The following is a 27,623-nucleotide window of genomic DNA, read 5'->3' as shown; positions in this document are numbered from 1 at the left end:
GATGAGTGGGAAGTTGTCCGTGAAAGCATGTCGGTTCAGTTGGTCCGATCACGTACGTATTTGGTCTATTTTCCAAGTGGTTGCATAGTCGTCGTCCGTTATTATTGGTCGTCCTGTCGTGCCAATTGGGAGATCTCGCATTAAGGTCTCCTATTATTATTGTTGGCTCTTCTGAGTTTAATATTAGGCTCAAGTCTTCATCTAGGATCGGTTCATTTGGTCTGACATATGCAGACACTATTTTTAATGAGTCGTTGTTCGCTTTTATTCTTATGAGTGTGGCTTCCATTGTGACCAGTCCATCTGGTGTTGGGATGTGTTCGTGTTCGATTTCTTTTTTCACAATTATGGCTGTTCCACCTGATAGTGCTCTGTGATCCGTCCTGTAGATATCGTAGCCGGGAAATTTTGTTTTCTTTCTTTCCACTAATTTGGTTTCTTGTAGGGCTACGATATCGAGCTCTAATCTATTTATCATTTCGTCCAGAAGGTTGATTTTTTTGGATAATCCGCCGGAGTTCCATGACCCAATGCGAAGATCTTCCGTTTGGTGTACTAACATTTCTGACCTATGTTTCCTATGGCTGTCATTACTTGTTGAACTTGATCTAGCATGCTGGTGACATGTGCCATTTTAGCATTTAGATCGGCGTTGAATTTTGCTATTAGTGCTGCTGCTTCGTTTGTGGCAGTGTTTTCAGTGGGTACGCTTTCAGGCTGTTTGGTAGCCTGAGCGTAGCTGACTCCTTTGTTGGTATTGTTTGCGCTGATTGGCCTTGCCCTTTGTTGTTGTGGGGCGGCTTTCTTCTTTGGAGCTCTTGGGCATCCGCGGTAGTTTGCTGTATGCGCTTGCTCGCAGTTAGCGCATTTTGGGTCTGTTTCTCTATCCTTTTCGCATTCGCTACTAAGGTGATTTCCTCCGCACTTTACACATCTAGATCCACAGTGGCAAGATTTGGAACTGTGGTAGAAGCCTTGGCAGTTGAAACATTGGATTGTTTCCTGTCTTGACTTCATCTCGTCTTCAATGCTGATCCTCATATAACATAGGTCAGATATGTTTTTGATTTTGGTGTCCTCTTCTGCTTTTATTGTGACTAAAAACATTGGAAGAGGTTTCTTGTCCGGTTTTCTGGAGATCATATTTACAACCTTGGTGGCCTCCACTCCTTTGCTTATTATTTCATTTAAAATTAGATTCGTATCGGTTTTTGCCGATAGTCCTCTAATGATGACTCTCTTCATTTTATCGGTATCGATAGGATACGCGATAAAATCGATCTTTGGTGTGTAAGACTCTAGAAGTCTTACCATTTTCAGGTAATCCTCCCTGGTCTTAGTCTGGATGACTATAGACCTTCCAGATCTGGCAAATTTGTTTGCCGAGATAATCTTCATGGATGCTGCTTGCTGCAGTATCTTTTGGTGTTCTCCGACTGATTTTAAAATTATCGCCGGTGGTTTCTGTTGTTTTGGAGTGGAGACCACTTCGGGTGTGATCTCTGGGGTCGCTTTTCCTTCAACTTTTTTGGTTGGAGGTTGTGACTCCATGTTGCCAACATTTTTGGTAGGAGTTTGCGCCTCCTTTTTCTTTGCATCAACTTTTTTGGTAGGAGGTTGTGACTCCTTTGTCGTTGATTCTTTTTTATTTTCAGGAGTTTGTCTGTTCTCCTGCCTTGATTTTATTGTTTTTGACATTGCCTCTTCGTTTCGCTTTTGGATCAGCTGGGTTTGCTTTTCCGCAGCGCTTTGTCTTGGTTTTTTTGTTTCGACTGTTTTCCACTCGGTGTTGCAGGTGGAGTGCCATTCGTCTTCAGCTTCCAGTTCCATAGCGTCGTCACTAGTGGTGATTGGTATCACTGTAACTTCTTTTTGAGTTACTTTTTTCGAATTCGTTTTTTTCACCGAATTCGACTTGGCTGGTTTTTCTTTAGGTGGTTCTTGGATTGCCTCTGCTTTTTCTTTAACGAGTTTTGCCTCGTTGCGTTGCTGAGTTAATGCGTCCATTAACTCGAATATCTTGTCGGTGAGTCTCTTGACCTCCCGATCTTTCTCCTGATTTTCTTTTCTTAGCTCGTTTAGCTGGCTAAGAAGTTTCTCTTCCCTGGCACGCATTTCTCTTTTCATCTCTTTCATCTGTTCGGTCAGTGCATTGACTGACCTACTTAGTTCCTTTGCTCTTTCTATGGCTTCCATTTCTTTTGCTTTTTTTCTTTCTTCTTCGTCTTCGTCTACTTCTGGGGCACGCTGTCTCTTCAGCTGTTTAGATGGTGCTTCCATCTCGACGTTATTGTCGTCTAGGGGCGGGGCTACGGCGTTCAATGGTACGTCCGACTCGACGTTCAGATGGTCGTCCGACTGAGCGTTCAGCGGTGCGTCCGACTCAGCGTTCAAAGCTTCGTCGGGGATGGCTGCGTCCATATCATCTTCGCTGTTTTTTTCGTCCTCGGACTCGGGCGAATAAGAGGAGTCGTCATCGGAGGTTGGTAAATTTATCATGGGGTCGTTTAGGCTTGCTGTGAAGTTATTATATAAATCTATTGCAGCTGAGACACTTGGGGTGGATGACTGGGGCCTGTCATCTTCTTCTTCTTCGCATGTTGCCACCTGCGTGACAACATTATTTAGGGGAGGGCAGTCACTCATATTGCCGTAAGGCGGTGAACATAGGTTCAAAAAAGATTGAGAATTTACTACTTGGTAGACTCTGTTTTTTTCTCTCTGTCAAGCCGCTGCCTGACAGTTTTCCTGGGTGTCGTCCCAGCAACCTCGCGGTAGTTCACTCCCTGATTTCTCAGGGAGGGATCCTCTTGCCGTTTCTCTCACCTCAGAGGCAGGGGCCGTTTCTGTCCGACTTAGAATGCAAATTACTAAGCCTTACAGTGTCATCCCTGTCGACCCACTGAGATGAACCCGAATTTTTCGTGAACACGAAGCTATCAAAAGCCTCCTACGAGGAGCCTATAAAGGCAACCCCTCGAGGTTTAACTTAATGACGGCCTCGCATCCACTCTTCACTTATTTGTAAACAAGTGCCTGTGTCACGCACGGTGTCTTACACACCGGGAGCTGAGAAGCTCCGTTGGCAACAGGTCAGTTGTCCCCACCTAAGTACACTTCGCTGACTCGCGTCCGTATCGTCCGACTGCTATAGCCGAACTTTACTGATCTGATACTGATACAAAAGTAACACTACTATTGCTATAGATTAAATAGAATATAACAAAACAATAAACTTTCAGTAGTAAATGTATCAAAAGTATCAAAAATAAGTTAAACTGGCATTAGCAAATTTAAAACCAATATTAAATTCAATCGAACAGAAATACCTCAACATCATAACCTCACAGTCTTATAAATTGTAATCTTTTATTAAATTACATAAACTTGATCACCCAATAAGACCTGTAGTTTCTTTTTGAAAAGCTCCGTCATATAAACTATCAAAAAAAATGTTAGATAATTTTAGAACACATTAATTTTCACCTCAATTTACAGTAAAAAATAAAATAGAAATAGTTAATAAAATACAGCATTTTTAATTTAATAAAAACTCATTTCACATGAAAAAATTTTTTTCTAGCATTCGTCCTACAGAAACATTTGATTCAGTAAAAGACCTTTTAGACCATAATATTACAAATCCATTAATTACATCTAAAATTTTACGACTTCTTGAAACTTGCATAAGCCAAGACTACTTTTAGAGAATTTAATAATCAAATATATAAAAATAACAGTGCAGTACTTATAATGGTTAATTCTCTAAGCCCATTGTTATCAGATGTTTTTTATGGATCATCTAGAAACAAAGATTTTAAAACATCCCGTAGTCAAACAGTTCTCATATTATATAATAGTAATAGTATTAAACAATTTAAAAACCTTTTCGCAACCTTTCATAGTCATCTTTTTGAGGCTTCTCCACTCGCCTTAAATTAACAAGGTTTATTTTAAAGTCAGCTCTATACACGATTTTTTTAATAACTATGTATAATGTTTTGAATACCTCTCTGTCTTAGTTTATACTGCTATTGTTTACTTACCAGCTTGTAAAAGACAGATTTTAGTTTATAAAATATGTAATAAAATATTATTTTACTCCAAACCTCATTAAAGCTAGCAATATTTACTTAATACTGACCTGCGTTGCGAATAATCTAGCGTTCGCTACACTTTTTAATTGTAATTCTTCCTTTTACCCAGTTATTCTAACGGATGAATTATCATTTTTTCCCTTAATACATCTTTGCCGCTAGTGATAAACTACAGTTTTCTTGCGGCTAGCCATTACAAAGTCGTTAGCTGAAGCGATCTGGGACACGAATACAAAATGAATTACTAGCAGTCCTCAAAGTTTTATTGACAAAAACTGTTAGTTTCTCGGAAATGCGTCATTCCACTCAGCAGAAATCTACTCAATTTATGCTGGATATCTTGTCTGCTTCTAAACGGCCGCAGGCCTGTGTCTGCCATGTTGGCAATTTGCTAAAGACCTAAATTTCAGTTTAAGCAAAGTCAATGAATGTACCAAGAAAAAATAGCGAATTTAAATTTAAAATTATTAAGCTGTATTTGAATTTTTCCAAAGCACGTCAAATTCTATGAAGCGAGATTTAATAAAATTTGTTGGTTTCAAATACTTAGCTAATGTACAAACATAATTATTTTTTAGGAACTAATTTGATGACAGTTCATAGTTCATTCCTAAGAAGAAGTTTATTCTTTTTTTATCACCTTGGTAATAAAAACAGACAACAAAGAATAATTTATTAGCAACGATCCAAAATGTTTGATAAATCCAAAGCAAAGATAGACCTTAACTGTGTATGTTAAAAAAACTAGAGAATGTGTAAAATACGAAGTATATTTAGAAAACACTTCACCTAACCATTTGAAGATGAACTTGTAATATTCACAAACGGACTACCTACTTATTTTTTTGAGTCCGGAATCTCATCTAATTTTAGTTAAGGTTCTCGGCCCATTAACGGGCAATGTCAATTTCTGCATCACTAACCAACCATAAATAATTGAATGTACATATTGTGGACCACCTTGGGCATGACATATGATCTTCTATATTTTGTTGTTCTCCACTTTCTCATAGATCTCCATTAGTAGTGTACATCTTCCACTTTGTTTTGTGGGTTTTTAGTGCAGCCAGTTCTAATACGGTTTAATGACCTTCAAGTTTTCCAGTCCAGGCTATTATCAGACGGCCTTTCTTCTTGGAATGGTGGATAGATCCACACCACCGAAATATTTTTTTGGATCTTATCCTCAAACGGTTGGGTTCCGTATTGTATAGTGGCCTCTATCTTAAATTTGTCTTCGTATTTAGCAGCAGCTCTGTGTTATTTAAGCAATGACAAATTTGTCGCCTTGCAAAGGAGATTGAGTGGTTTTATACATACGGTTTCTACATGAATCATTCAACACCACATTAAGTTGTTTTGCATGTATTGATAGGTTCCGGAATAAGCAGTCACAGTCTTCTGTTAAAAAATACATTGCCCGTGTGCTGTTGTCATTATGTTAGGGCTTACATCCCATCTACTTAAGCGAGTTTTAATAAAAGAGACTGTCTCGTGGTGAACTTTGTCTTGAATTATGACTATGGTAGTTTTTGTAAAGATCGGTTTAACGCAACTCCGAGGTATTTAGGCTTATCTGTAAGCTGTAGTACCTTTTCTTCTCATGTAACACATAGTTTTTTCCTTATATTTTTTATAATGGTGAAATTACCTTATATTAAGGTGAAAGGCGCTTACTTGCGTTTTTGAGGGATTTGGCTTAAGCTAGTTATCTCTACAATATTTAGACATATTGTTTAGGGCAGCTTAACAGGACTGCACCACACCAGCCAGGTCATCAGAATTTCAAGAGTGTCTTGAGTTCTCTGTTATTGTATGGTCATTTGTGTATATATCGAATAGAGCTGGCACAAGCACGCTTGCTGGGGACTAACCATTTTTTTGACCTCTCTTTTCCCTTCTTCAAGTGTAGGACAATGCAACATTTCTTGTTTTGCAGCATGAGTTCTACGACCCTTGTTAGGCTAGGCTCTTTCAGTATATTATATATTGTACCTAACAGCTATTTGTGGTTCACGGTATCGTAGGCAGCTGTTAGATCAACCACTGCGATACCAGTTATGTATTTATTTTTTAATTTCTTAGAATCGACTAAGTTTTAAACACGTTGTAGAATCATCCCTTCATCCAGTTTATGAGGGGTAAGGTTTTTTGGTATTTAAGAATCTTTTCTGTTTAGACAGAGCTAACACTTTCGCTTTGCGCCATAGTTTTGGAATTTTGTATTTGATGAAATAATTAAATATCTTTAATAACTACTTTTTTTGTTATACCACTTCTTCTTGATATACCTATCCATGTAGGTGATCATGCTTTAACAGTAGCGGTAATCCTTGAGCCCTAACAAACTATAAAATCTCAAGAAGACGTTTCTAATTTTATGAAGATCAAGGAGCTGCGTAAGGTTCCCGTTCAGAAATTGGTCCTCTTTTTAATACCATGCTCCAGTTTAAAGTTACTCCGGAGATATTAAAGGATTGCAGGACCAACTTGATACCAAAGCGTTGAGGTACGCTAAAGGTAAGTAATTGGCGCCTTATAACCATTTCTTCTGTAATCATAAGGGTGCTTCATCACATACTTGGGAAGAGGCTTGCTGTGCTAGATTGTCACGAGAACCAGAGAAGATTTAGGAAGGTAGATGGCGTTCTGTTCTATATATATATATATATATATATATATATATATATATATATATATATATATATATATATATATATATATATATATATGTATATATATATATATATATATATATATATATATATATATATATATATATATATATATATATATATAATATTATATCGATAGATCTACAAAAGTTTTCGACACAGTCTCTCAGCGGTCAATTAAACGGGAAATGAATAGATGCAAAATGTAGGCAGTACGTGATGGACTCGTACATGAACTGTCGTACTAACGTCACGGTCGGTACTAATAACATAGAATTGCGTAGAGGCGTTAAATAATGAGAGCATTTATCGCTTTACATACTCAATATGGTGGTTGATGAGCTAATATGCAAGCTCAGAAAAGTCAGACTTATTCTGTTTGCAGATGGTGGGAAGATCTTAGTATTGGAATAAGTTGACGATTTATTCCTGCTATCCAAATGATAAGATTGCAGCTAATACGGTTAATGCTAACCGTGGTAATAAGCACCCTTATTACATGAGGCGTTATCTCTTCTCTGTCAGCAACGCAGAATTCGCCAGCTGAAAACCGAGTGAGCTGGTTGGATACCTAGGTCGAAGATGCAATACAGTTGGACAGATCAAAGTAGCCATTAACAGCTCCAGATCTGGCTTGATCTTATTTAACGAGCGAGGCTGAGATCAGCACCGAAACTGCTCATCCTAATGTCTTACCTACTGTCGAGATATGTTGACCAGCTACGGAGTCCAACGATCACGATGAAAAGACTGAAGGGTGTTGACAGGGACGTGCGCATAGCCGTACGGAAGATTCTGTTTCTTAATCGAACGTGTGCCGATGCCTTTTTACATGCTCCCACAAAAGAGGGTGGTCTAGGCGTTATGGCTATGGCCATGCACGTCCCGGTTATCATAGAGAGGAGAGTGACAAAATTTATTAGCTTAGCAACTGAAACTACCTCAACTACCCTCTCTTTACCATATATGTCAAGTCTCTAAGAGTAAATCTTAAAATAAACTAAAATAGCAGCAGGCAGTTTAGTATCGATCGCACGTAAGTTGAGCCAGAAACTTAATGTCAGCTATAGAGTTAACGTCCGTTGTAAGGAGTCTTTACAGTTTGAAAACTTTGCCTAGATTAAAACTCCACTGCCCTACTGGTCGATGTGAGATTATATTAATGCGATTCAGCTGAGAAATAGGCTACTGCAAACTAGCGGCATCCCGTCAAACCCACCACATGAGCAAAGGTGCCACATGAAATGCGAGCGTAGGGAGAGTTTAAGCCACGTCTTTCAAAATTGTCCAGCAGCATACTGCCACCGAATAACATTACTAGCTTATTACGTATCTTCGAAGAGCAGCTGAAAAGACAGGGTGAATATGTGATGTAGAGCCTGGAATAAGATATCAAGATGGGACTCTGAAAATACCTGACCTTGTCGCGCATCAGGGTAATCGGGTAGTTGTCGCAGAAGTTGCTATCAACTAGATCCTGAACCTTCAAGTATGGCTGGCGAAAGTAAAACGGCCCTATATACTAAGCTTTCATTCCTTCAGACCATGCAGATCCGATATCCTGGGAAAACTGTTTGCTCTAATCATCGGAGCTCGCGGAACTTGTTGCTAGTCGAATTTTCAAATCCAGAGAAATCTTCACCTTTCACGGTTTGACGTCTCCAATTTTATTACTAAGGCTATTGAAGGTAGCATTCATTTTTATAGTTATTTTATGAGGTCTAAGCATAAGTGGCTTATGAAAATTTTTACTTTTAGTGCAAATAGAATCTTCTTTTCCATCACGAGGTCTACATTTGTCTCATTAGGGTTTTATTTTGGGACCTAATTTTACATGTTCTGTTAATGTCGATGTTATGTTTGGGAATGTCCTTTTTATACTTATACTACTTTTTATTCATATATCTTTCTGAGCGTGAACATTTGGAATATGACGATGTTCACCGTTCCATAAAGAGCCTTACGACTTAAGAGTCTTAAAAGACCAGCAGGATTAAATCAGATCAAATGACGAGGGTTTGGTTACGTGATGAACGAAGCCACTCAATCGGCATTGTCCGGCCCACAAACTAAAAGAGGTTATGGCTCCACTCTGACCAAAAGTTATCTGGCGGTCTAAAATCGAAGTCCGCTTATCGAATCGATATCTTCTTCTTCTTCTCGTGCCACTCCTAGCGGAGATTGGAAATCATCATGGCCACTGCGACTTTGTTAGCAGCGCGCCTAAAAAGTTCAATCGAACTACACCCGAACCATTCACGTAGATTACGAAGTCATGATATTTTTCTTTTTCCCACACTTCTTTTGCCCTTAATTTTGCCCTGCATGATATTTCTTAAAAGTTCGTACTTTTCACCTCTCCCAATGTGCCCCAAGTATTCCATCTTTCTAGTTTTTATCTCATTTAGAATTTCGCATCTTTTGTCTAAAGTTTGGAGTACTTGCGTGTTATTGACGCGGTCCATCCATGATATTCTGAGAATGCGCCTATAGCACCACATCTCGAAAGCTTCGATGTTTTTTGTGGTCAACTGTTTTAGTGTCCAAGCCTCTACTCCATACAACAGGGTAGAAAAGACATAACACCGCAGCATTCGTATTCGTAACTTTATATTGATATCACGATTGCAAAAGAGTTTGCGCATTCTATTAAAGACTAAACTAGCGATTTCTATTCTACATCTAATCTCTTTTGTTTGATCAGTATCGTCTGTGATCCAAGCACCTAGATATTTATAACAGGACACACGCTCAATCGTTGTATTGTCTATTACAAGATTAGCTCTGATGTTCTTTGATTTCGTGATTACCATAAATTTAGTTTTTTTCAAATTAATTTTCAAGCCGTAACTGTTACAGTATATATTGAGACTTTAAACAAGATGTTGTAGTTCTACTAGCGTTCCCGTTAGGAGAACCGTATCGTCAGCATACCTTATATTGTTGATCGTCTCACCATTTATTATCAGACCAAGATCTTCTTCCTCGAGTGCTTGTTCACAAATAGCTTCACTATACAGATTAAATAAAAGTGGCGACAAGATGCATCCCTGCCGGACTCCTCGACGGATTTGAATTTCTTCTGTTAGCCTACCCTCAACCTTCACATTTGCTGTTTGATTCCAATATAGGTTGCATATAATTCGAATATCTCGGCTGTCTATATTTTTCTTTATTAGAATTTGTCTTAGTGGTTCATGTTGTACTTTGTCAAAGGCCTTTTCGAAATCAATAAAGCAGGTGTAAATTTCTTGGTTCATGTCTAAGCATCTCTGTGAGAGAACGTTCATTGCAAACAGAGCCTCCCTTGTACCCAGCCCTTTTCTGAATCCCATCTGAGTGTTACTGATGTCTACGTCTAATTTCCTATAGATCCTATTATGGATTATTTTCAGGAACAGTTTTAGAGCATGACTCATCAAAGCTATCGTACGATATTCGCTGCATTCCCTTGTATTTGCCTTTTTTGGCAGTAGTATAAAGGTCGAACGGAGCCATTCCCTATATTCCTTCCCATTCTATATATTGTGTTAAATAGATCTAGGAATATTTTAATAGATTCATCGTCCATAAGTTTGAGCAGTTCTACGGGAATTTCATCAGGACCGGGGGCCTTACCACTTTTCGCTTGTTTGATTGCATAATCTATTTCTTCTCTGATTATATCAGGCCCTGTATCATCTGTATATTCGTTTGAGATTTCTTGTCTATCTTTGTCATCAAAAAGTTGTGATATGTATTCTGTCCATCGATTCATTTTTTGTTGTAAATCTGTTATGAGTAAACCATCTGTATCTTTGATCTGTCCTGTCTGTGTTGTTCTTCTCCTTCCTGTCATTTCTTTAATCTTTTTGTGTACATTAAAAAAGTCATATTTTCGCTCCAGTTGTTCCAACTCCTGGCGTTGCTTACTTAGCCATCTTTCTCTAGCTTCTCTTATTTTCTTTTTCATTAGTTTATCTGTTTCTTTGTATCTTATCGGATTATTTGTTTTGTGTACCCTTCTTTCACACATCAACTGTAGTATTTCCTCATTCATCCATTCTTTATGTTTCCTTTCTTTCGGTGTTAAATTTTCTCTCCCTGCCAGCATTACGGCATGTTTAATATTCTCCCATTTTTGGTCTATGTTATCAGTATTTCTATTCAGTTTCTCTATATTTTGTAAATTTTCTTTGATGTTCACTATTGTTTTCTCTTTTATATGTTGTTCACTCAGTCTTCTTACGTCAATTTGTTTCTGTATGTGTTTTTGAATGATCTTTAGTTTTATTCTTAATGTGACTACTACAGGATTGTGATCCGAGCCTATATCTGCTCCTGGGTAGGTTTTAGCTGAGAGTATAGGGTTGCGGAATCTTTGTCTAACAAGGACAAAGTCAATTTGATTTCTGACTACTCTACCTTCGGTGTCACTCGGAGATTTCCATGTGTACAGTCGTCTGTTAGGTAACTTGAAAAGAGTGTTAGCAACTACTAACTCCTCCGCTTGACAAAATTGTACCATAAGGTCTCCTCGTTCGTTTCGTTCTCCTAATCCATAGTCACCCACGTAACCGTCCACACATCCATGTCCAATTTTGGCATTAAAATCGCCCATTACTACTGTAGTGTGATGTTTCTTCATTAATTTTAGAATTTGTTCCAGATCGTAGTAGAAACTTTCAATTTCATCATCATCTTTATCAGCCGTAGGAGCATATACTTGTATAATATTTATAATTTGTTTATTTGACTGAAGTTGTAGTGCCATTATTCTATCAGAGAAGGGAGTAAAGCTTGTTACACAGTTACTGATTTTCTTTGATACCAAGACAGCGACACCGTAACGATGAGTTGAACTGATGGTACCTGAATAATAAAGTGTTCCACTATTATTCGTGCATTTTCGTGATCCTGGCCACTATACATCACTTATACCTAGGACATCAATTTTAAGGTTTTCCATTTCAAGGGCTACATTAGTAAATTTACCTGCTGCAAAGAGGCTTCTTACATTCCACGTCGCTATTCTTAACATCTTAAGGTGATTGACATTACTTACACAGGGATTTCGCTGGTTCACGACCTGAGAGGCCCTATGGTCTGTCTGTGGTTTTCCTCTCCTGCCGGATCTTGGGTTCCGAGGTCCATGATCAGTAACATGAGTGATTGATGTGACATTTGCCATCATGATTATACTAGGGAATCTTAAAGATCATTAATACAGTGGTTTCCCGTTGCCTTCTGTATCCTTACGCCGTTGACCATTCCTTGATTCATCCGCCTTCGAGACAGATTTCTCTGTCTCCGGACAAAAGAGTGCCCTACCACTTACCCACTCTTCCGCCCGAAGCCGTTGGTAGGTAAGTGGGGGATTGCTTATACCGGCAATCGCTCGGTGGAATTGTCGCCATATCTGGCTACCCTCACTTAGTTTAGCCTGCAATCGATATCTATATAGACATAAATGTATATTTTCCTAGTTTTGCTGTTAGTGTGTCTGTGCTATTACATTCTATACAAACTATACTTATTTGTAGCAATGAAATAAACTTCGTATAAAACACAAACAGTAATAATTGTATATTAAATGTCACATGATTGTTTTAAAATTTTATATTGTAGTTTAAATTTTTTTTACACATTTCGGCTATCTTTTAAAATTACTTTAACAACAATAAAAAATGTTAATGTGTCCTTAAAACGATAAAAAAACTGTATAATCTACATGCCTTATATACCACTTATCTTAGAAATGTCTCCCAATATCAGTCAAGCTTTATCGCCTTCACACTTGAGTAACTTACTTGTTGTTCCGTATCATGCACGTAATGTATGTTCTTGATGATGATGAGTTATAGCTAATAATTTGTATATACCTGTATTACTACGTAAAGGGCATAAAAGGAGAATTAACAATTAATTTGTGTTTCCATCATAGTAGATTTAATTTCAATATTATAGTGAGTTGGTTTTGAGATTGCTTTATAAATATACATACAGTGCGTCCATAAAGTAACGCATAAATTCATTATTATCTAAATAAATAAAATTATTAGAATTTTCCAAAACAGGTCGATTTTTGATTTTAATTAACTATTTTTTCAACTTATAATCCAATATACAAGTTAAACCACCTCCGTGTGATGACCTTTTCATCATTTTTGAAAGGATCCTTTGCTGAGCTGAATTTAAAAATATATAAAACGTTGCTTCAAATTGGTACAGGGTGGCAAAAGTTCCAAGTTACCTACAAAATAATAAATTAAGGATAAACGTAATAAAACATTAAATTAAGTTACTATTGTTACAGAACTATTTTACTATTAAGCAATTACTGTGATACACTAACAAACATAGACAAACCAAAATTTACAGTAGATGTTCAAATTGTTCTCCATTGATCGTGAGACAATGACTGAACCAGTCATTACTTTCGTCTTTAACATTCTGTGGCATAGCGGGTGTTTTGTTCTTTATTTCTTGTCTAATTCGGTGTTGTAGTTAACGAATATTATCAGGTCTGTTTGTGTAGACGTTAGATTTTATATAACCTCATAAAAAGAAGTCTACAGCGTTTAAATCAGATGATCTAGGGGGCCATTCTACTGGTCCACAAATGAAACGTTGCCTCGTCCGAAAATAAAACGTTATCAATGAAATTGCTAAGTTGGCTTCATTATTAAGACGTACTTTATAAGTATGGTATTTTATTTTTTTAAAAACATGTAATACTTACTGAAGACTTTCCAATACCAAAATCCCTAGATAATTCTCACACTGGACATTGTGGATTTGCTACTGCCTCCAAAATTATATCTTGTTAAATATTTTCATTAATTTTTGGTCTACCTTGCTTTGCTGCATGCCTCACATGGCCTAATTCTTTTTATTTTTACGAAATAGTTTCACGATCTGGGTGCCTTTTATAAAAAAATCGGCTTACATTGTGTAACGATAAGACTTCCAAAGAGAATTGAAATACTATTGTAAAAATAATATCTCAATCAACCATGGGAGCTTATCGTCTATACCTTGCCTAGCTCAGTATCTCAAGGGTGAGTTCGTCTTGTCTTAAACTAGGGATTGAACCTGAGTTCTCAGTTGATAGCAAATAAGACAAATTTTAACCAATCATATTTATTTAAATCAATAAAAAAAAACAATAATTAACCCTGCCAAAGCTTAACAGTTATAAGTGTTACTTATTGCTTCGATGGGCGGCTTGTGTGTTCTAGTTGTTGGATCCTCCACTTAGAAGTTGTGACTTCTGGAGAGCTGCAGTCACACGTGGCTGTATGTCCGGACCAATTATTGAACTCCAAATATGCCAATAAAACCAATAAACCAAATAAATTGTCCAGTAAACCAATAAGTTTTATATCTCCAATAAAGTTTTGATGTGTCCAACAAACCCAATAAAATATCCAGTAAACCAATAAAGTTTTGATATCTCCAATAAACTAAAAGGATAAGAAACAACATGCATTAGAAACACATCAAAAAGAAAGGTTTAACTTCCTTGCCATCTTACAAAATTACACTTAAACAAATAGCATATGGCAAGGATAAAATGAAATATGAATGTTACTACTTAGTTAAATTCTGTTAGAGTCCTAATGCATATATCAGAAAAAAAATGTGCTTTGGAAAGAAAGTAAGGTTAGAAATATTGGAAATGTGGTCAGAATTATAGAATAAATATCACAATGAAAGTACTTACCCCAAGAGAAGTTGTAGACCATAAAAATGAGTCTTATAATAATTTTTGCCTTCTTTTATAAATTTCAAAAAGAGGCAAAAAATAATCCCACTACAGAAAAGTTGTTTTGACAGAAAGTGGGAGACTGAATGAAGTTAGCACAGATGTCATAGAATGTTGGTATAGATATCATGAAACTAGCTTGTCAGTCAACACAGAACAGAATAGTCTGCCGAACAAAAGTGAGAGGGCAAATATTTATTCTATGGGACAGAAAGAGAGAAAATAAAGACAGAGGAAGAAAAGAAAAAACATTTTGTGGGCGCCAACTATTTTTATGAATAAAAAAATAGTAAAAATTAAACTAAAGATAAAGAAATTAATAAATTAATAAACAAATTAGAATGAAATAATTATTTAAATATAAATTAATAGAGATGTGACGTTTATAACGTTACACACTCCTACCACCCATCCGAAAAATTTCGAACACAACTGAGAAATTTTTCTCAAAGAAAACAAGAACACAATGTTCTACCTAGGAATAAATATATGCAGTAGTAATCCGTAGTAACAAATCAAAAATAAATACTTTATAACAAAGCAATCAAGTTAATGAATATAATAACAAAAGAATGATCATAAAAAAAAATTTAGAGTATTACTCAGGGAAATTGAATACTTCCCAACGAATTGTAGTATCCGTCAAACTAAAATTTGTTATATGTTATTTAAAAAATTTATATAACAAAATAATTAAATTAATGAATATAAGTAATTAGTATACATTACTATTCATAGAAAATTTAAAGTATAACTCAAATTTGCTATATTTAAAAAAAAATAACAAAATAATTTTCAGATGTTAATCTGGGGAAAATAAAAAAAATTACCCAATGAATTGTAGTATTCATCACACTAAAATTATTAATCTAATATTAATAAATTACTACAGAGATTATCTCTGGAAAAATAAAAAAAATTACTCAATGAATTTCAGTATTCATTAAACTGAAATTAAATAGGTACTGTTATAAAGTAAGCAGTAAGATGGTGTAGCATAAAGTTTATAATAAAAATTTAATAATTATAACATACACATTGGCGCCCAACCGTACTTGTTTTATTCAGGGAATTGTGCTCTGGGTTTTTGGTTTGGTGGCAGATAACAAACTTTGATAAATACTTTCTTATTTATATTTTTTGTGTGTTCATATTATCATTATTTGCAGTTAATTTTAATATTTCCATATTTTTGACTGTTTTTATATATTTTCACATGTTGGGTTAAAAAGTATTACCATTTTTATATATTTCAGCGTATATATTTTATACTCAGATATTTTTATATGTTTTTTTATGGTAGGTACTTTTATACTGTTTTAAGTGGTTTGTTTTTTTAACTTAACCAGTTTTTGTGGATAGTGTATTTTAATTACTTTCTTAATTTTTTTAAATTATTTCTTCAAGATGCTACCTAAACATTTAAAGACAGATAAATTATCATATGAAATTCTTATTAGGAATGTCTCTGTCCCAAATACAGTAGAGGAAAAACGAAAGATCCTTGCTGGACTTCTTTCTCAAGAAGCCAGTAACCGTAGTTTTTCTGATGTTTCTGTTAATCTATCTTTTGATGTTGATTACCAACAAGCTTTAGCTTCCTATTCTGACCTATTAAGTCTTATATCTGATTATTCAGGCACAAAATCTGATAGTAGATTCAAAGCTTTCAGTTCTCGTTTAACTCATTTGTCTGGTAGAATCTCCCGTCTACAGCCAACTTCTGTAGACGAAGAAAAATTAAAAAAAGCTATCCGCTATGATTTGTTGAAATTAGAAGGTACTTTGTCTGACATTGTAGATCAACCTGATATGGTAGACCAACCTGTTGCTTCTACTCCTGATAGAGTAAACCTTAATTATTCTCAATCTTCAGCCTCACCTGTTAAGTCTGTTCCTGTTTATAAATGGGGTATTAAAAAATTTTCTGGTAAAGAACCTCTAATTCCATTTCTCGAACAGATTGAAACTTTAAAGTTTTCTAGGAACTGCACTGATGAAGATTTATTCATCTCTGCAGGAGACCTATTTGAAGGTGCTGCTTTTACTTGGTGGCATAATCACTTTACAAAAAAATCTTTTAATTCTTGGTCTGAATTAGTTGCTTCCTTAAAGGAAACTTATTTACCTTACAATTATGAAAGAAATTTGTGGGAACAAATACGTTCTACAAAACAGTCTTTCAAACAACCTGTCTCTGCATATATTTCTTATATGGAGTCTTTGATGCTCCGGTCTTCAAAATCTATTCCTGAGTGTGAAAAAGTAGATGAAATCATTAATGGTCTTCTTCCTGATTATGTCAAGGCTCTTGCTTTCCAGGATGTGGAATCAGTTGCAGACCTTACAAAGTATTGTAAGAGATTTGAAGCCGCTCTTACTATTTCTTCTCGCAGTAAATTTTCTGTTGAGTCTCTTTCTTCTTCTGCTACATGTTGGAACTGCAACATGACAGGCCATACTTTTCAAGTATGTAATAAACCCAAGAGAAAGTTTTGTCATAGTTGTGGGTTTAAGAATATCACCACAAATGAATGTAGCAAATGTTTAAAAAACGGTTTGCGAGGTCAAGCTCCGACAGACAGCATGCCTCAAAGCAGCCAAACGTCTGTCCCAGGAACATCGAGCAAAGGCAAGAACATCCCAGGGAAAACTTTTCAAAAACGTTCAAACAACCAAAGTCAGTAACCGTTTCTAAGAAAGTTATACCTAAAATTGCTTCTTCTTTTATATCTAATGATAATTTAAGTACTTTTTCTTCTGTACAATCTAAAACTTTACCTTCTTCTAGTACCTCTGTTCTTTCTAGTGGTCCTTTAAATTCAAAGGTACCTTTCAATTCCAGTCCATTACTAGATGTCCATACTAACGATAATAGACCATATATTTCTATTTCTGTAGGTGATGAGACAATCTCTGCACTTCTTGATAGTGGCAGTAATGTTAGTATTATTGGTTCTCCTTCTTTATTTTTACTTAAAAAGCTTAATTTAGCACTTAATTATGATGTCTCAGTTCAACTCACTACTGCTGATGGAAACATTCAGAGTACTTTAGGATATGTTTGGTTACCTGTTACTTTATTGAGTAAAACCCAATCACTTAAAGTGTTAGTGGTTCCTTCTATTGCACATAAAATGATATTAGGTATGGATTTTATTCATTTGTTTAAACTTTCTTTGGATTTCTCAAATTCTTCATTTAAGGCTACAGATTTATCTACTTGTGTAGTAAATACTATTATCAGTTCTGAAAATCTTTCTGACATTCAGCAATCACAACTCAACTCTGTTATTAAGTTGTTTAAAGAAATAGGTCCTACAGATTCCATTGGTAGAACTCATCTATATACACATCATATAGATACTGCCAATGCTACACCTATTAAACAGAGACAGTATCCATTGTCACCTGCTATGCAGAAGGTTTTAAATGCTGGAGTGGATGAAATGCTAAAACTTAAAGTTATAGAACCCTTAACTACAAGTACACCGTGGTCTTCTCCTTTATGGCTTGTGCCAAAGAAAGATGGTTCACACCGAGTTTGTTTCGATGGTAGGAAACTCAATTCTGTTACAGTTCCTGATAGTTATCCTATGCCTTTAATTGATACAACTATTTCTAAAGTAAGAGATGCTAAGTTCATATCTTCTATTGATCTTAAACAGGCTTTTTATCAAATTCCTTTAGATGAAGAATCTAAATTAAAGACTACATATTCTGTGCAAAATAGAGGTTTATTTTGTTTTAATGTTTTACCTTTTGGTCTTAATAATAGTGCTCAAGCTATGTGTAGAGTCATGGACTCAGTTATAGGTCCTTTATTAGAACCTTTTGTTTTTTATTATCTTGATGATATTATCGTTGTAACCCCAGATTTTGATGCTCATATCAAAACTCTGAAAATGCTATTCAAGCGTTTGAAAGATGCAAATCTCACTGTTAATTTTGAGAAATGCCAGTTTTGCAGATCTTCACTGCAATTCCTTGGATTTGTAGTAGATGATCAAGGGTTAAGAACTGATCCTGGTAAGGTCCAGTCTATTTTGGAATACCCTGTACCCACAAATACAACCCAGATACGTAGGTTGATTGGCTTAATTGGTTATTACCGTAGGTTCCTAAACAATTTTGCTGCTACTATTTGCAGTCCCATTTCTGACTTGCTCAAAGGCAGAAAGAAAGGTCAACCTATTACGTGGACTCCTGAAGCTGATGAAGCTTTTCAGAAAATTAAGCAGGTTCTTACAACAGCTCCTGTTCTTGCAAGTCCTGATTTTTCCAAGCATTTCTATCTTGCTTGTGATGCAAGTGACTCTGGTGTTGGTGGCGTACTATTTCAAAAAGATGATGGATTAGAACATCCTATTGCTTACTTTAGCAAAACTTTAACAAGAGCTCAGCGAAAATATACAACTACTGAGAAAGAATTGTTAGCAATTTTGTTATCAATTGAAAAATTTAGATGCTATATTGAAGGTAGTGATGATTTTACTGTTATTACAGATCACTCCTCATTACAGTGGTTATATAGCATGAAGAATCCTTCTCCTAGAATTGCTAGATGGATAATGAAACTGTCTTGTCACAAATTTACTGTTGTTCATCGTAGTGGTTCTTTAAATGTAGTAGCTGACTCTCTTTCAAGAATTCCTGAAGCATCTCAAGTTTCTCTCTTGAATTTATCTAATTTAAAAACAGATGCTTGGTATAGGAATATGATAGCAAAAGTTACAGATAATCCTAACTTATATCCTGCTTTTAAGGTTCAGGATAATGTTCTCTATAAACATGTTTTTTCTAGCTCAAAGTTTCCCAATTCTTCTCCAGAATGGAAAATTTTTGTTCCTTCTCCACATAGGAAGGAAATTTTGCAAATATATCATGATGATCCTACAGCTGCTCATTTAGGTGTCTTTAAAACCCTTTCTAGGATTTCAGAATTGTATTACTGGCCTAAAATGAGATCATTTGTGGTGAACTATGTTCATAAATGTAAAGTTTGTGCTTCTTGCAAGCCTAGTAACTTACCTCCAGCTGGTCTTATGGGACAATATCGTGATATTAATTTTCCTTTTCAGTTTTTATCTGCTGATTTACTTGGTCCATATCCTAGATCTAAAAATGGAAATCGTTATCTTTTAGTTGTTGTTGACTGGTTTACAAAGTTCATGTTTGTACATCCTTTGGCTAATGCTACTTCTAAAGCTATTGTCAAGTTTATCGAAAATCAAGTTTTTCTTATTTTTGGTGTACCACAGATCTTTGCAGTTGATGATGGAAAACAATTTGTTTCCAAAGATTTTAAAACTTTGATGGAAAAGTACAAGGTACAAAAAATTTGGTATAATGCTAAATACTTTCCTCAGATTAATCCTACTGAACGAGTTAATAAGACAATTGTTACTGCAATTAGGTCTTTTATTCAGGACAATCATAAAGATTGGGACAAGGAAATTTTTAAAATAGCGCAAGCTATTCGTCTAGCTAAACATGAAGTAACACAATTTTCTCCTTCCTTTTTAACATTTGCTAGAAATGTTCCTGTTGATGGTTCATTCTTTGGTGCTATTAAAGAAACATCTAATAATATTGTTAATATTAACAATAAATTGTTTGATCCCAAGCCTTTAGAGAATATTTCTCCTATATTTAATGAAGTTCAGAAGAGAATACGTCACTCTTACAATACCAACACTAAACGCTACAATTTACGTAGACGTGATGTAAAATTTCATGTAGGTGACAAAGTCTGGAAGAAAAATAATATCCTTTCAAAAGCTGTGGATGATTTTTCTGCTAAATTAGCTCCCAAATTTATTCCCTGTATTATACATAAAATTTTATCTCCTTTAGTATATAATCTTAAGGATCTAGATGGTAAAGACCTTGGTAATTTTCATGTGCAAGATATTAAGTTAGATGTTACTGATTCTAGTGATGATGAGTCTCAATAATGTTGTATAATATAGTAAAGCATTATCTTTTATCTCTTTATATTTTGATATTTCTGTAGTTATGATAAACATATTAATCTTATTTATTTGACATTACCCTAACTGTTTATATATTCCTATTATTTTACTTTGGGTAATTGTTTTTGATTTTGATACAATTAAAAGCCTCATCCAGCACTTTATGTATGACAACATGGTTAGTTGCATACATGGTGTTTTAGTTTTCCTAGGATACATATATCCGAAGGAGATTTTGGGCCAGATTATATGAATCTGTGTTCCTTTTTGGTCTTTTAGAGACAATTAATATACCGTAGTAGGTATATATATATTTTTTTTGGATGATGTGTTTTTTCTTATTTCTTTTGGAGTTAAAATAATTCTATGCATCTACTTTTAGAAATCTGGTGTAGAATTATGGCGCTTTGAAGTTTGATTGTAGTATACCTACTTTCACTTGTTTTCTTATATTTTTGTAAACTATATTTATGCAGTACTTTATTCTTTTGTGTAGATCCCTGGTTTATATTTAGTGAGAATAACATTTCTTATGTATCATTATCTTATTTTCATTATTAACTTACTTTTAGTCTTCCAAGACTTGTTTTATGCAGTTACTATATCTCTTTTGTGTAGAACTTTGTCTTATTTGACATATCAAGTAAAGTTTATATGTATTTTTGAGTTGTTTATCAATAATTACATTTGCATATCAATGTCTACATGCTTTTACTCATTTTATAATTTTGAAATTATTGTTGCCTTACTTTAGGTACTCAGTTATCCTGAGTACTAATTTTTTTTTGAGATTCATTCATTAGCAGTATCCATTAACTATTCATTTTTGTGAGATATGATCTCTATATTATGTATTTACCTGACTTTGCTTATTTGTCTTTATTTTTGTATACTTACCTTTGACTTTGATTATTAACTAGACTTCATACTATGTGTATAGAATGCTATTTTGCAAAAGAAGTTGTTGTACTTCCGAAGAAGAATTTCTGAAGACAGAATTCTTCAACAATGTATATCTGAATATATCAGATGCATTGCCCCTTTGTTATTATTATTTTTGTTATTGTGGGCCTGAGCTTTGATGCAGATGTACATTCGTACCACTGGATCTTCCTTAAATGGTGGGTTGTCTCCAGGGTATGGCGTCGGGGGGTTCATGGCACATAGGGCTGTCGTCTCCGAGGAGCGCTGTCGTGGTTTAACCGTGGGCTATGGGCTACTGCGTTCATACCAACATGGTTTCAATTGATCCTTTGGTAGGGTCCATGTACAGTACCAAAGTCTACAGACACCTGATTAGTTTAAATTAATATTCTCTATTCATTTTTAGTCTGATGAATACTAAAATTCATTGGGTAATATGCATTTATATTCCCCTGAGCATTCCCCTCAAAAACTGTATATTATAATTATTAAATTTTTATTATAAACTTTATGCTACACCATCTTACTGCTTACTTTATTGAGTAAAACCATTTTGTTGCCAATGTGTAACGATAAGACTACCAAAGAGAATTGAAATACTATTGTAAAAATAATATCTCAATCAACCATGGGAGCTTATCGTCTATACCTTGCCTAGCTCAGTATCTCAAGGGTGAGTTCGTCTTGTCTTAAACTAGGGATTGAACCTGAGTTCTCAGTTGATAGCAAATAAGACAAATTTTAACCAATCATATTTATTTAAATCAATAAAAAAAACAATAATTAACCCTGCCAAAGCTTAACAGTTATAAGTGTTACTTATTGCTTCGATGGGCGGCTTGTGTGCTCTAGCTGTTGGATCCTCCAATTAGAAGTTGTGGAATCTGGAGAGAGAGCTGCAGTCACACGTGGCTGTATGTCCTAAGTTTTGGTGTCCAATAAACCAATAAATTCAACAACTCCAATTAAGTTTTGATGTGTCCAACAAACCCAATAAAATATCCAGTAAACCAATAAAGTTTTGATATCTTCAATAAACCCAAGAGAAGTTGTAGACCATAAAAATGAGTCTTATAATAATTTTTGCCTTCTTTTATAAATTTCAAAAAGAGGCAAAAAATAATCCCACTACAGAAAAGTTGTTTTGACAGAAAGTGGGAGACTGAATGAAGTTAGCACAGATGTCATAGAATGTTGGTATAGATATCATGAAACTAGCTTGTCAGTCAACACAGAACAGAATAGTCTGCCGAACAAAAGTGAGAGGGCAAATATTTATTCTATGGGACAGAAAGAGAGAAAATAAAGACAGAGGAAGAAAAGAAAAAACATTTTGTTTTGTGAGTAAAACCACATTTCAATGTGTAACGATAAGACTACCAAAGAGAATTGAAATACTATTGTAAAAATAATACCTCAATCAACCATGGGAGCTTATCGTTACACATTGGCGCCCCACGTTGGGCGCCAATGTGTAACGATAAGACTTCCAAAGAGAATTGAAATACTATTGTAAAAATAATATCTCAATCAACCATGGGAGCTTATCGTCTATACCTTGCCTAGCTCAGTATCTCAAGGGTGAGTTCGTCTTGTCTTAAACTAGGGATTGAACCTGAGTTCTCAGTTGATAGCAAATAAGACAAATTTTAACCAATCATATTTATTTAAATCAATAAAAAAAAACAATAATTAACCCTGCCAAAGCTTAACAGTTATAAGTGTTACTTATTGCTTCGATGGGCGGCTTGTGTGTTCTAGTTGTTGGATCCTCCACTTAGAAGTTGTGACTTCTGGAGAGCTGCAGTCACACGTGGCTGTATGTCCGGACCAATTATTGAACTCCAAATATGCCAATAAAACCAATAAACCAAATAAATTGTCCAGTAAACCAATAAGTTTTATATCTCCAATAAAGTTTTGATGTGTCCAACAAACCCAATAAAATATCCAGTAAACCAATAAAGTTTTGATATCTCCAATAAACTAAAAGGATAAGAAACAACATGCATTAGAAACACATCAAAAAGAAAGGTTTAACTTCCTTGCCATCTTACAAAATTACACTTAAACAAATAGCATATGGCAAGGATAAAATGAAATATGAATGTTACTACTTAGTTAAATTCTGTTAGAGTCCTAATGCATATATCAGAAAAAAAATGTGCTTTGGAAAGAAAGTAAGGTTAGAAATATTGGAAATGTGGTCAGAATTATAGAATAAATATCACAATGAAAGTACTTACCCCAAGAGAAGTTGTAGACCATAAAAATGAGTCTTATAATAATTTTTGCCTTCTTTTATAAATTTCAAAAAGAGGCAAAAAATAATCCCACTACAGAAAAGTTGTTTTGACAGAAAGTGGGAGACTGAATGAAGTTAGCACAGATGTCATAGAATGTTGGTATAGATATCATGAAACTAGCTTGTCAGTCAACACAGAACAGAATAGTCTGCCGAACAAAAGTGAGAGGGCAAATATTTATTCTATGGGACAGAAAGAGAGAAAATAAAGACAGAGGAAGAAAAGAAAAAACATTTTGTGGGCGCCAACTATTTTTATGAATAAAAAAATAGTAAAAATTAAACTAAAGATAAAGAAATTAATAAATTAATAAACAAATTAGAATGAAATAATTATTTAAATATAAATTAATAGAGATGTGACGTTTATAACGTTACAATTGTTAAGTCCGCATCTTATCGCCAATACCAATCATCATTAATATTTCAATCCTATTATTATTGGTTAAATGCATTTTGTAAACAAAGTTGCATATGATAAATTTCTTTAATAGATTTTACGTAAATGCCCCTTCTACAAAAACATGGAAAGAGTCCCACCAGAGCTCAATCCTTTTGATACCGTAGGTATCTGGGATGAGCGAATGTTCCCCTTATAGGAAGTGTGAACCGTATGGCTTAATCTGGATAATAATAATTTATTTATCCTGAAAGATCATTTACATGATATAAGTCGAATAAAAAATATAAAATACTTATAAAACATTAAAATATCAGTATTATAAGGTAAAAGTACATACTGATTAATTATTTACATCACCCAGATATTCACTTACACTGTAGAAACAATTTTGCAATAGAAAAGATTTTAATTTATCTCTAAATTTATTTAAATTCGTTTCAGATTTAATAGTCTTGGGAAGATGATTAAAAAGTCTTTTACCCATATATATATATATATATATATACATTCCAAAATGTTCCCGCGGATTGTACAATTAAAACTAGAGCTAAGATTAATACGATTACAGGAATTAATATTAAACTCAACAGTCTTCCTGGTTGAAATGCGTCTATTAATATTGCGCCGAGTTTTCGACATCCTCTTCGATGTCTTCTTCAGGGCTTCCGAGGTCTCAGCCTCCAGAGCCCCCAGACACTACTACACTAAACACTGATCACTAACCAATGGTGTCGGGTATATAGGACGGTTTATTTATACCATCGATGGTGACGTGGTTTGGGTGGAGGTTGGCGGTGAGGTTAGCACGTGGACTGGCGCGGATCTTGGCGCGAAGGTTTGGGGGCTAAAATTTCTGACAGTGCTATATTGATTGACGCGTGGAGCGGACGATATTTTCTTTATAAGAGGTCTCTAAGTCGAAGGTAACCATATGCCATCATCTGTTTTATTGAGACAATTTGGCCTTTTTTTAATTACTATGGCTTCTCGGATAATTATTGGTTTATAGAAGTGGATATAGTGGATACAGTGTACTACACTATGGAGTGAAATCATGGACGTTAAATCTCGACACAATGAGACGACTTAACGCCTTTAAAATGAGGACCTATAGAAGAATTATGCGGATTTCCTGGGTAGATAGAGTTACGAACAATGAAGTACTGAGAAGAATAGGTAAAGAGAAGGAAGTTAAACTTACAATTAAAGAAATAAAGCTACAGTATCTCGGACATGTGATGCGGGGCGAGAAGTATGGCATCCTGCGACTCATAATGCAAGGAAAGATAGATGGCAGAAGAAGCATCGGAAGAAGACGAATTTCATGGCTGCAGAACCTGAGAGAATGGTTTGGATGCAGCTCAAAACAACTTTTTAGAGCTACTGCCTCAAAAATTAAAATAGCTATGATGATTGCCAACCTCCGTAGCGGAGATGGTACCTGAAGAAGAAGAAGAAGTGGATGGGGCTATTTCTAGAGCTTTCAAAATCAGGTCACAGGTCACAAAATTCATTAGAAAGAACATAAACTTTGCCTATAGAATTTAAGGAGCTATTTTTTCCATCAGCTATTTTCTTTAATGTCCGTAATTTATTTTAACCTTCCGTGATTAACATTCGATCTGTGAGACGGACCACTTTAAGTTTTTACGTTTATATCCGAATCGTTTGTTACGTATTTTTACCGTCCTCAGTAGATACATGATTTCTGATTCAAGTGTCTGTTTTTAGTGTTAAAGTTTGAGTCTTCAGTATCTGGTGCTTATGCAAGTATTGACAAGTTTTTTCTCGTTATCGATAGCGATGTAAGTTTTGGTATTGTTAAATCCGTCAGAATAACAGGATAAAACTAATTTGTTTGATTGTAAAAACCAACGTGTTTGCGTATTTTTTAATCATTATATGGGTTTTCTTGTGGTTCTTTTTAATTTACTCTTTTTTGTATGTAAAAATGATGCCAAAACTGCTTTTTTGTTTTATTTCAAACTTTTCTTTTAGAAAATAGCTGCGTACTGTTATGAAGCTAAACAAGTAAGATTTAGACGACTTTTGGACGAAGCTTTATCTGATATAGCAGAAGATAATAATTACAGCTTAGATATCGACCACTTGAAAGTTTAAAATGGGAATATTGATTCATAACAAGCTATGTCCGACGATGGCGCGGACACTCACAAAGAACATTTATATCAATGCTGAAACGTGCGAACACGTATTGACAATTTAGTAACTTAATTTGTAGGAATAGAAGGTTAAGCTAGGCACAAGAAAACAGTAATGAAAATATGTACAGTATTGTATTTTATAATATAGATGTTAGAAAAAATAGTATTTTACACAAATCGACACATCGAATTAAAACAATATTCTGAATCAAATAGAACAGCATGGTTCTTTCCGAGAACTTAGTAATATACTAGAAATATACAATATTTATTTAATTTTTGATAGCTATTTCACAGATTAAAACAAAAAAGATATATTTAAAAGGTACTGAAACTTTTTTCTCTTGTGGCATATTAAACTTATTATTTAATTATATTATATATTATTTTAAATGGGATTAAACCAAAGTTGATCGTGATCAGAATTGCATTTTACATTTACTTTTACGATTATATTTCCAATATGGTAATTATTTCAAAAACTCTTAAATACAAATGGTCTTTATCTGTTAATATTTATAATTGGCGATGGGTGGATTTGACAGTTAACTTGCATGGCCTCGGTTTAAATAGAAATTAGCTACGTTTTAAAATATATTTTAATATACAGTATATACATAATATTTAAAAATAGTTATAAAACTGTTCATAAGTATTACAAAATATATAAATCTTATGTAATTATCCCTTTAATTGCGATTTATTTGAATTAAAATCTGCCTGATATTTCCAATAAATGAAATTCTTCATTTTACCTCATTGATATAAATTACCTTAAAATGTTCACTTGTTAATCCCAGCCCGCAATACTTTTCCAAGCAATTTTCCACAGTCTAACACCACATTAATCCTCCCCAGCCCGGCTCTGGCAACCCCCTCTTTTTCACCGCACATTCAAACCAGACATCATTTGTCTTGGAAACAAATGAAATTCGGTTAATTGCACTTCCTAGATTTTCTGTCCTTCCCTTAAGGACGACTTGATAAAGCATTGGATATGAGTGTGACAGATTGCATCGATTCCCGGAAACAAGAACTTATGAGTAATAAGAAAAATTTTCTGGAAAGAAGGGGAAATATGCTTTCTTTGTTATATTCCCTGTAGTTTGGTCGTGCAAATGGAGGTAGCTAAATTGGTAATTTTTCTCTGCTGGAACTTTGTTTTTAGAAAACACAGTAAAATATAGCAGTAGCAAGAAGTAAAATACTCGTATATAAATGTTTTGTTCATAAATATAAATATGATTGCTGTTTAACAAAAACTTAATTAATTTTGTTAATACTTTCTAACAATACTTTTTGTGGCTTTTACAATAAAGTGTATTCATCCAT

General features: G+C 34.6%; 1 protein-coding gene and 2 long non-coding RNA genes across 3 annotated transcripts in view; all 3 read right to left on the bottom strand.

Annotated features, from left to right (window-relative positions):
* Positions 1 to 27,623, bottom strand: part of LOC140439498 (acid sphingomyelinase-like phosphodiesterase 3b) — a 672,376-nt gene that overhangs the window by 497,467 nt on the left and 147,286 nt on the right. The gene's annotated exons all lie outside the window — the stretch shown is intronic.
* LOC140438239 (uncharacterized) lies at positions 13,879 to 14,920 on the bottom strand. Its single transcript, XR_011950466.1, has 2 exons — positions 14,478 to 14,920; positions 13,879 to 14,217 (listed from the first exon to the last, which is right to left on the bottom strand). It is a non-coding gene; the product is annotated as an uncharacterized lncRNA (long non-coding RNA).
* On the bottom strand, positions 23,066 to 24,098 carry LOC140438238 (uncharacterized). The gene is made up of 2 exons (XR_011950465.1): positions 23,665 to 24,098; positions 23,066 to 23,404 (listed from the first exon to the last, which is right to left on the bottom strand). It is a non-coding gene; the product is annotated as an uncharacterized lncRNA (long non-coding RNA).

The sequence above is a fragment of the Diabrotica undecimpunctata genome, chromosome 4, assembly GCF_040954645.1.
Source record: "Diabrotica undecimpunctata isolate CICGRU chromosome 4, icDiaUnde3, whole genome shotgun sequence".
In the NCBI taxonomy this organism is placed as follows: domain Eukaryota; kingdom Metazoa; phylum Arthropoda; class Insecta; order Coleoptera; family Chrysomelidae; genus Diabrotica; species Diabrotica undecimpunctata.
Note: the sequence above shows the minus strand (reverse complement) of the source record. Positions and strands in the feature narration are given on the sequence as shown.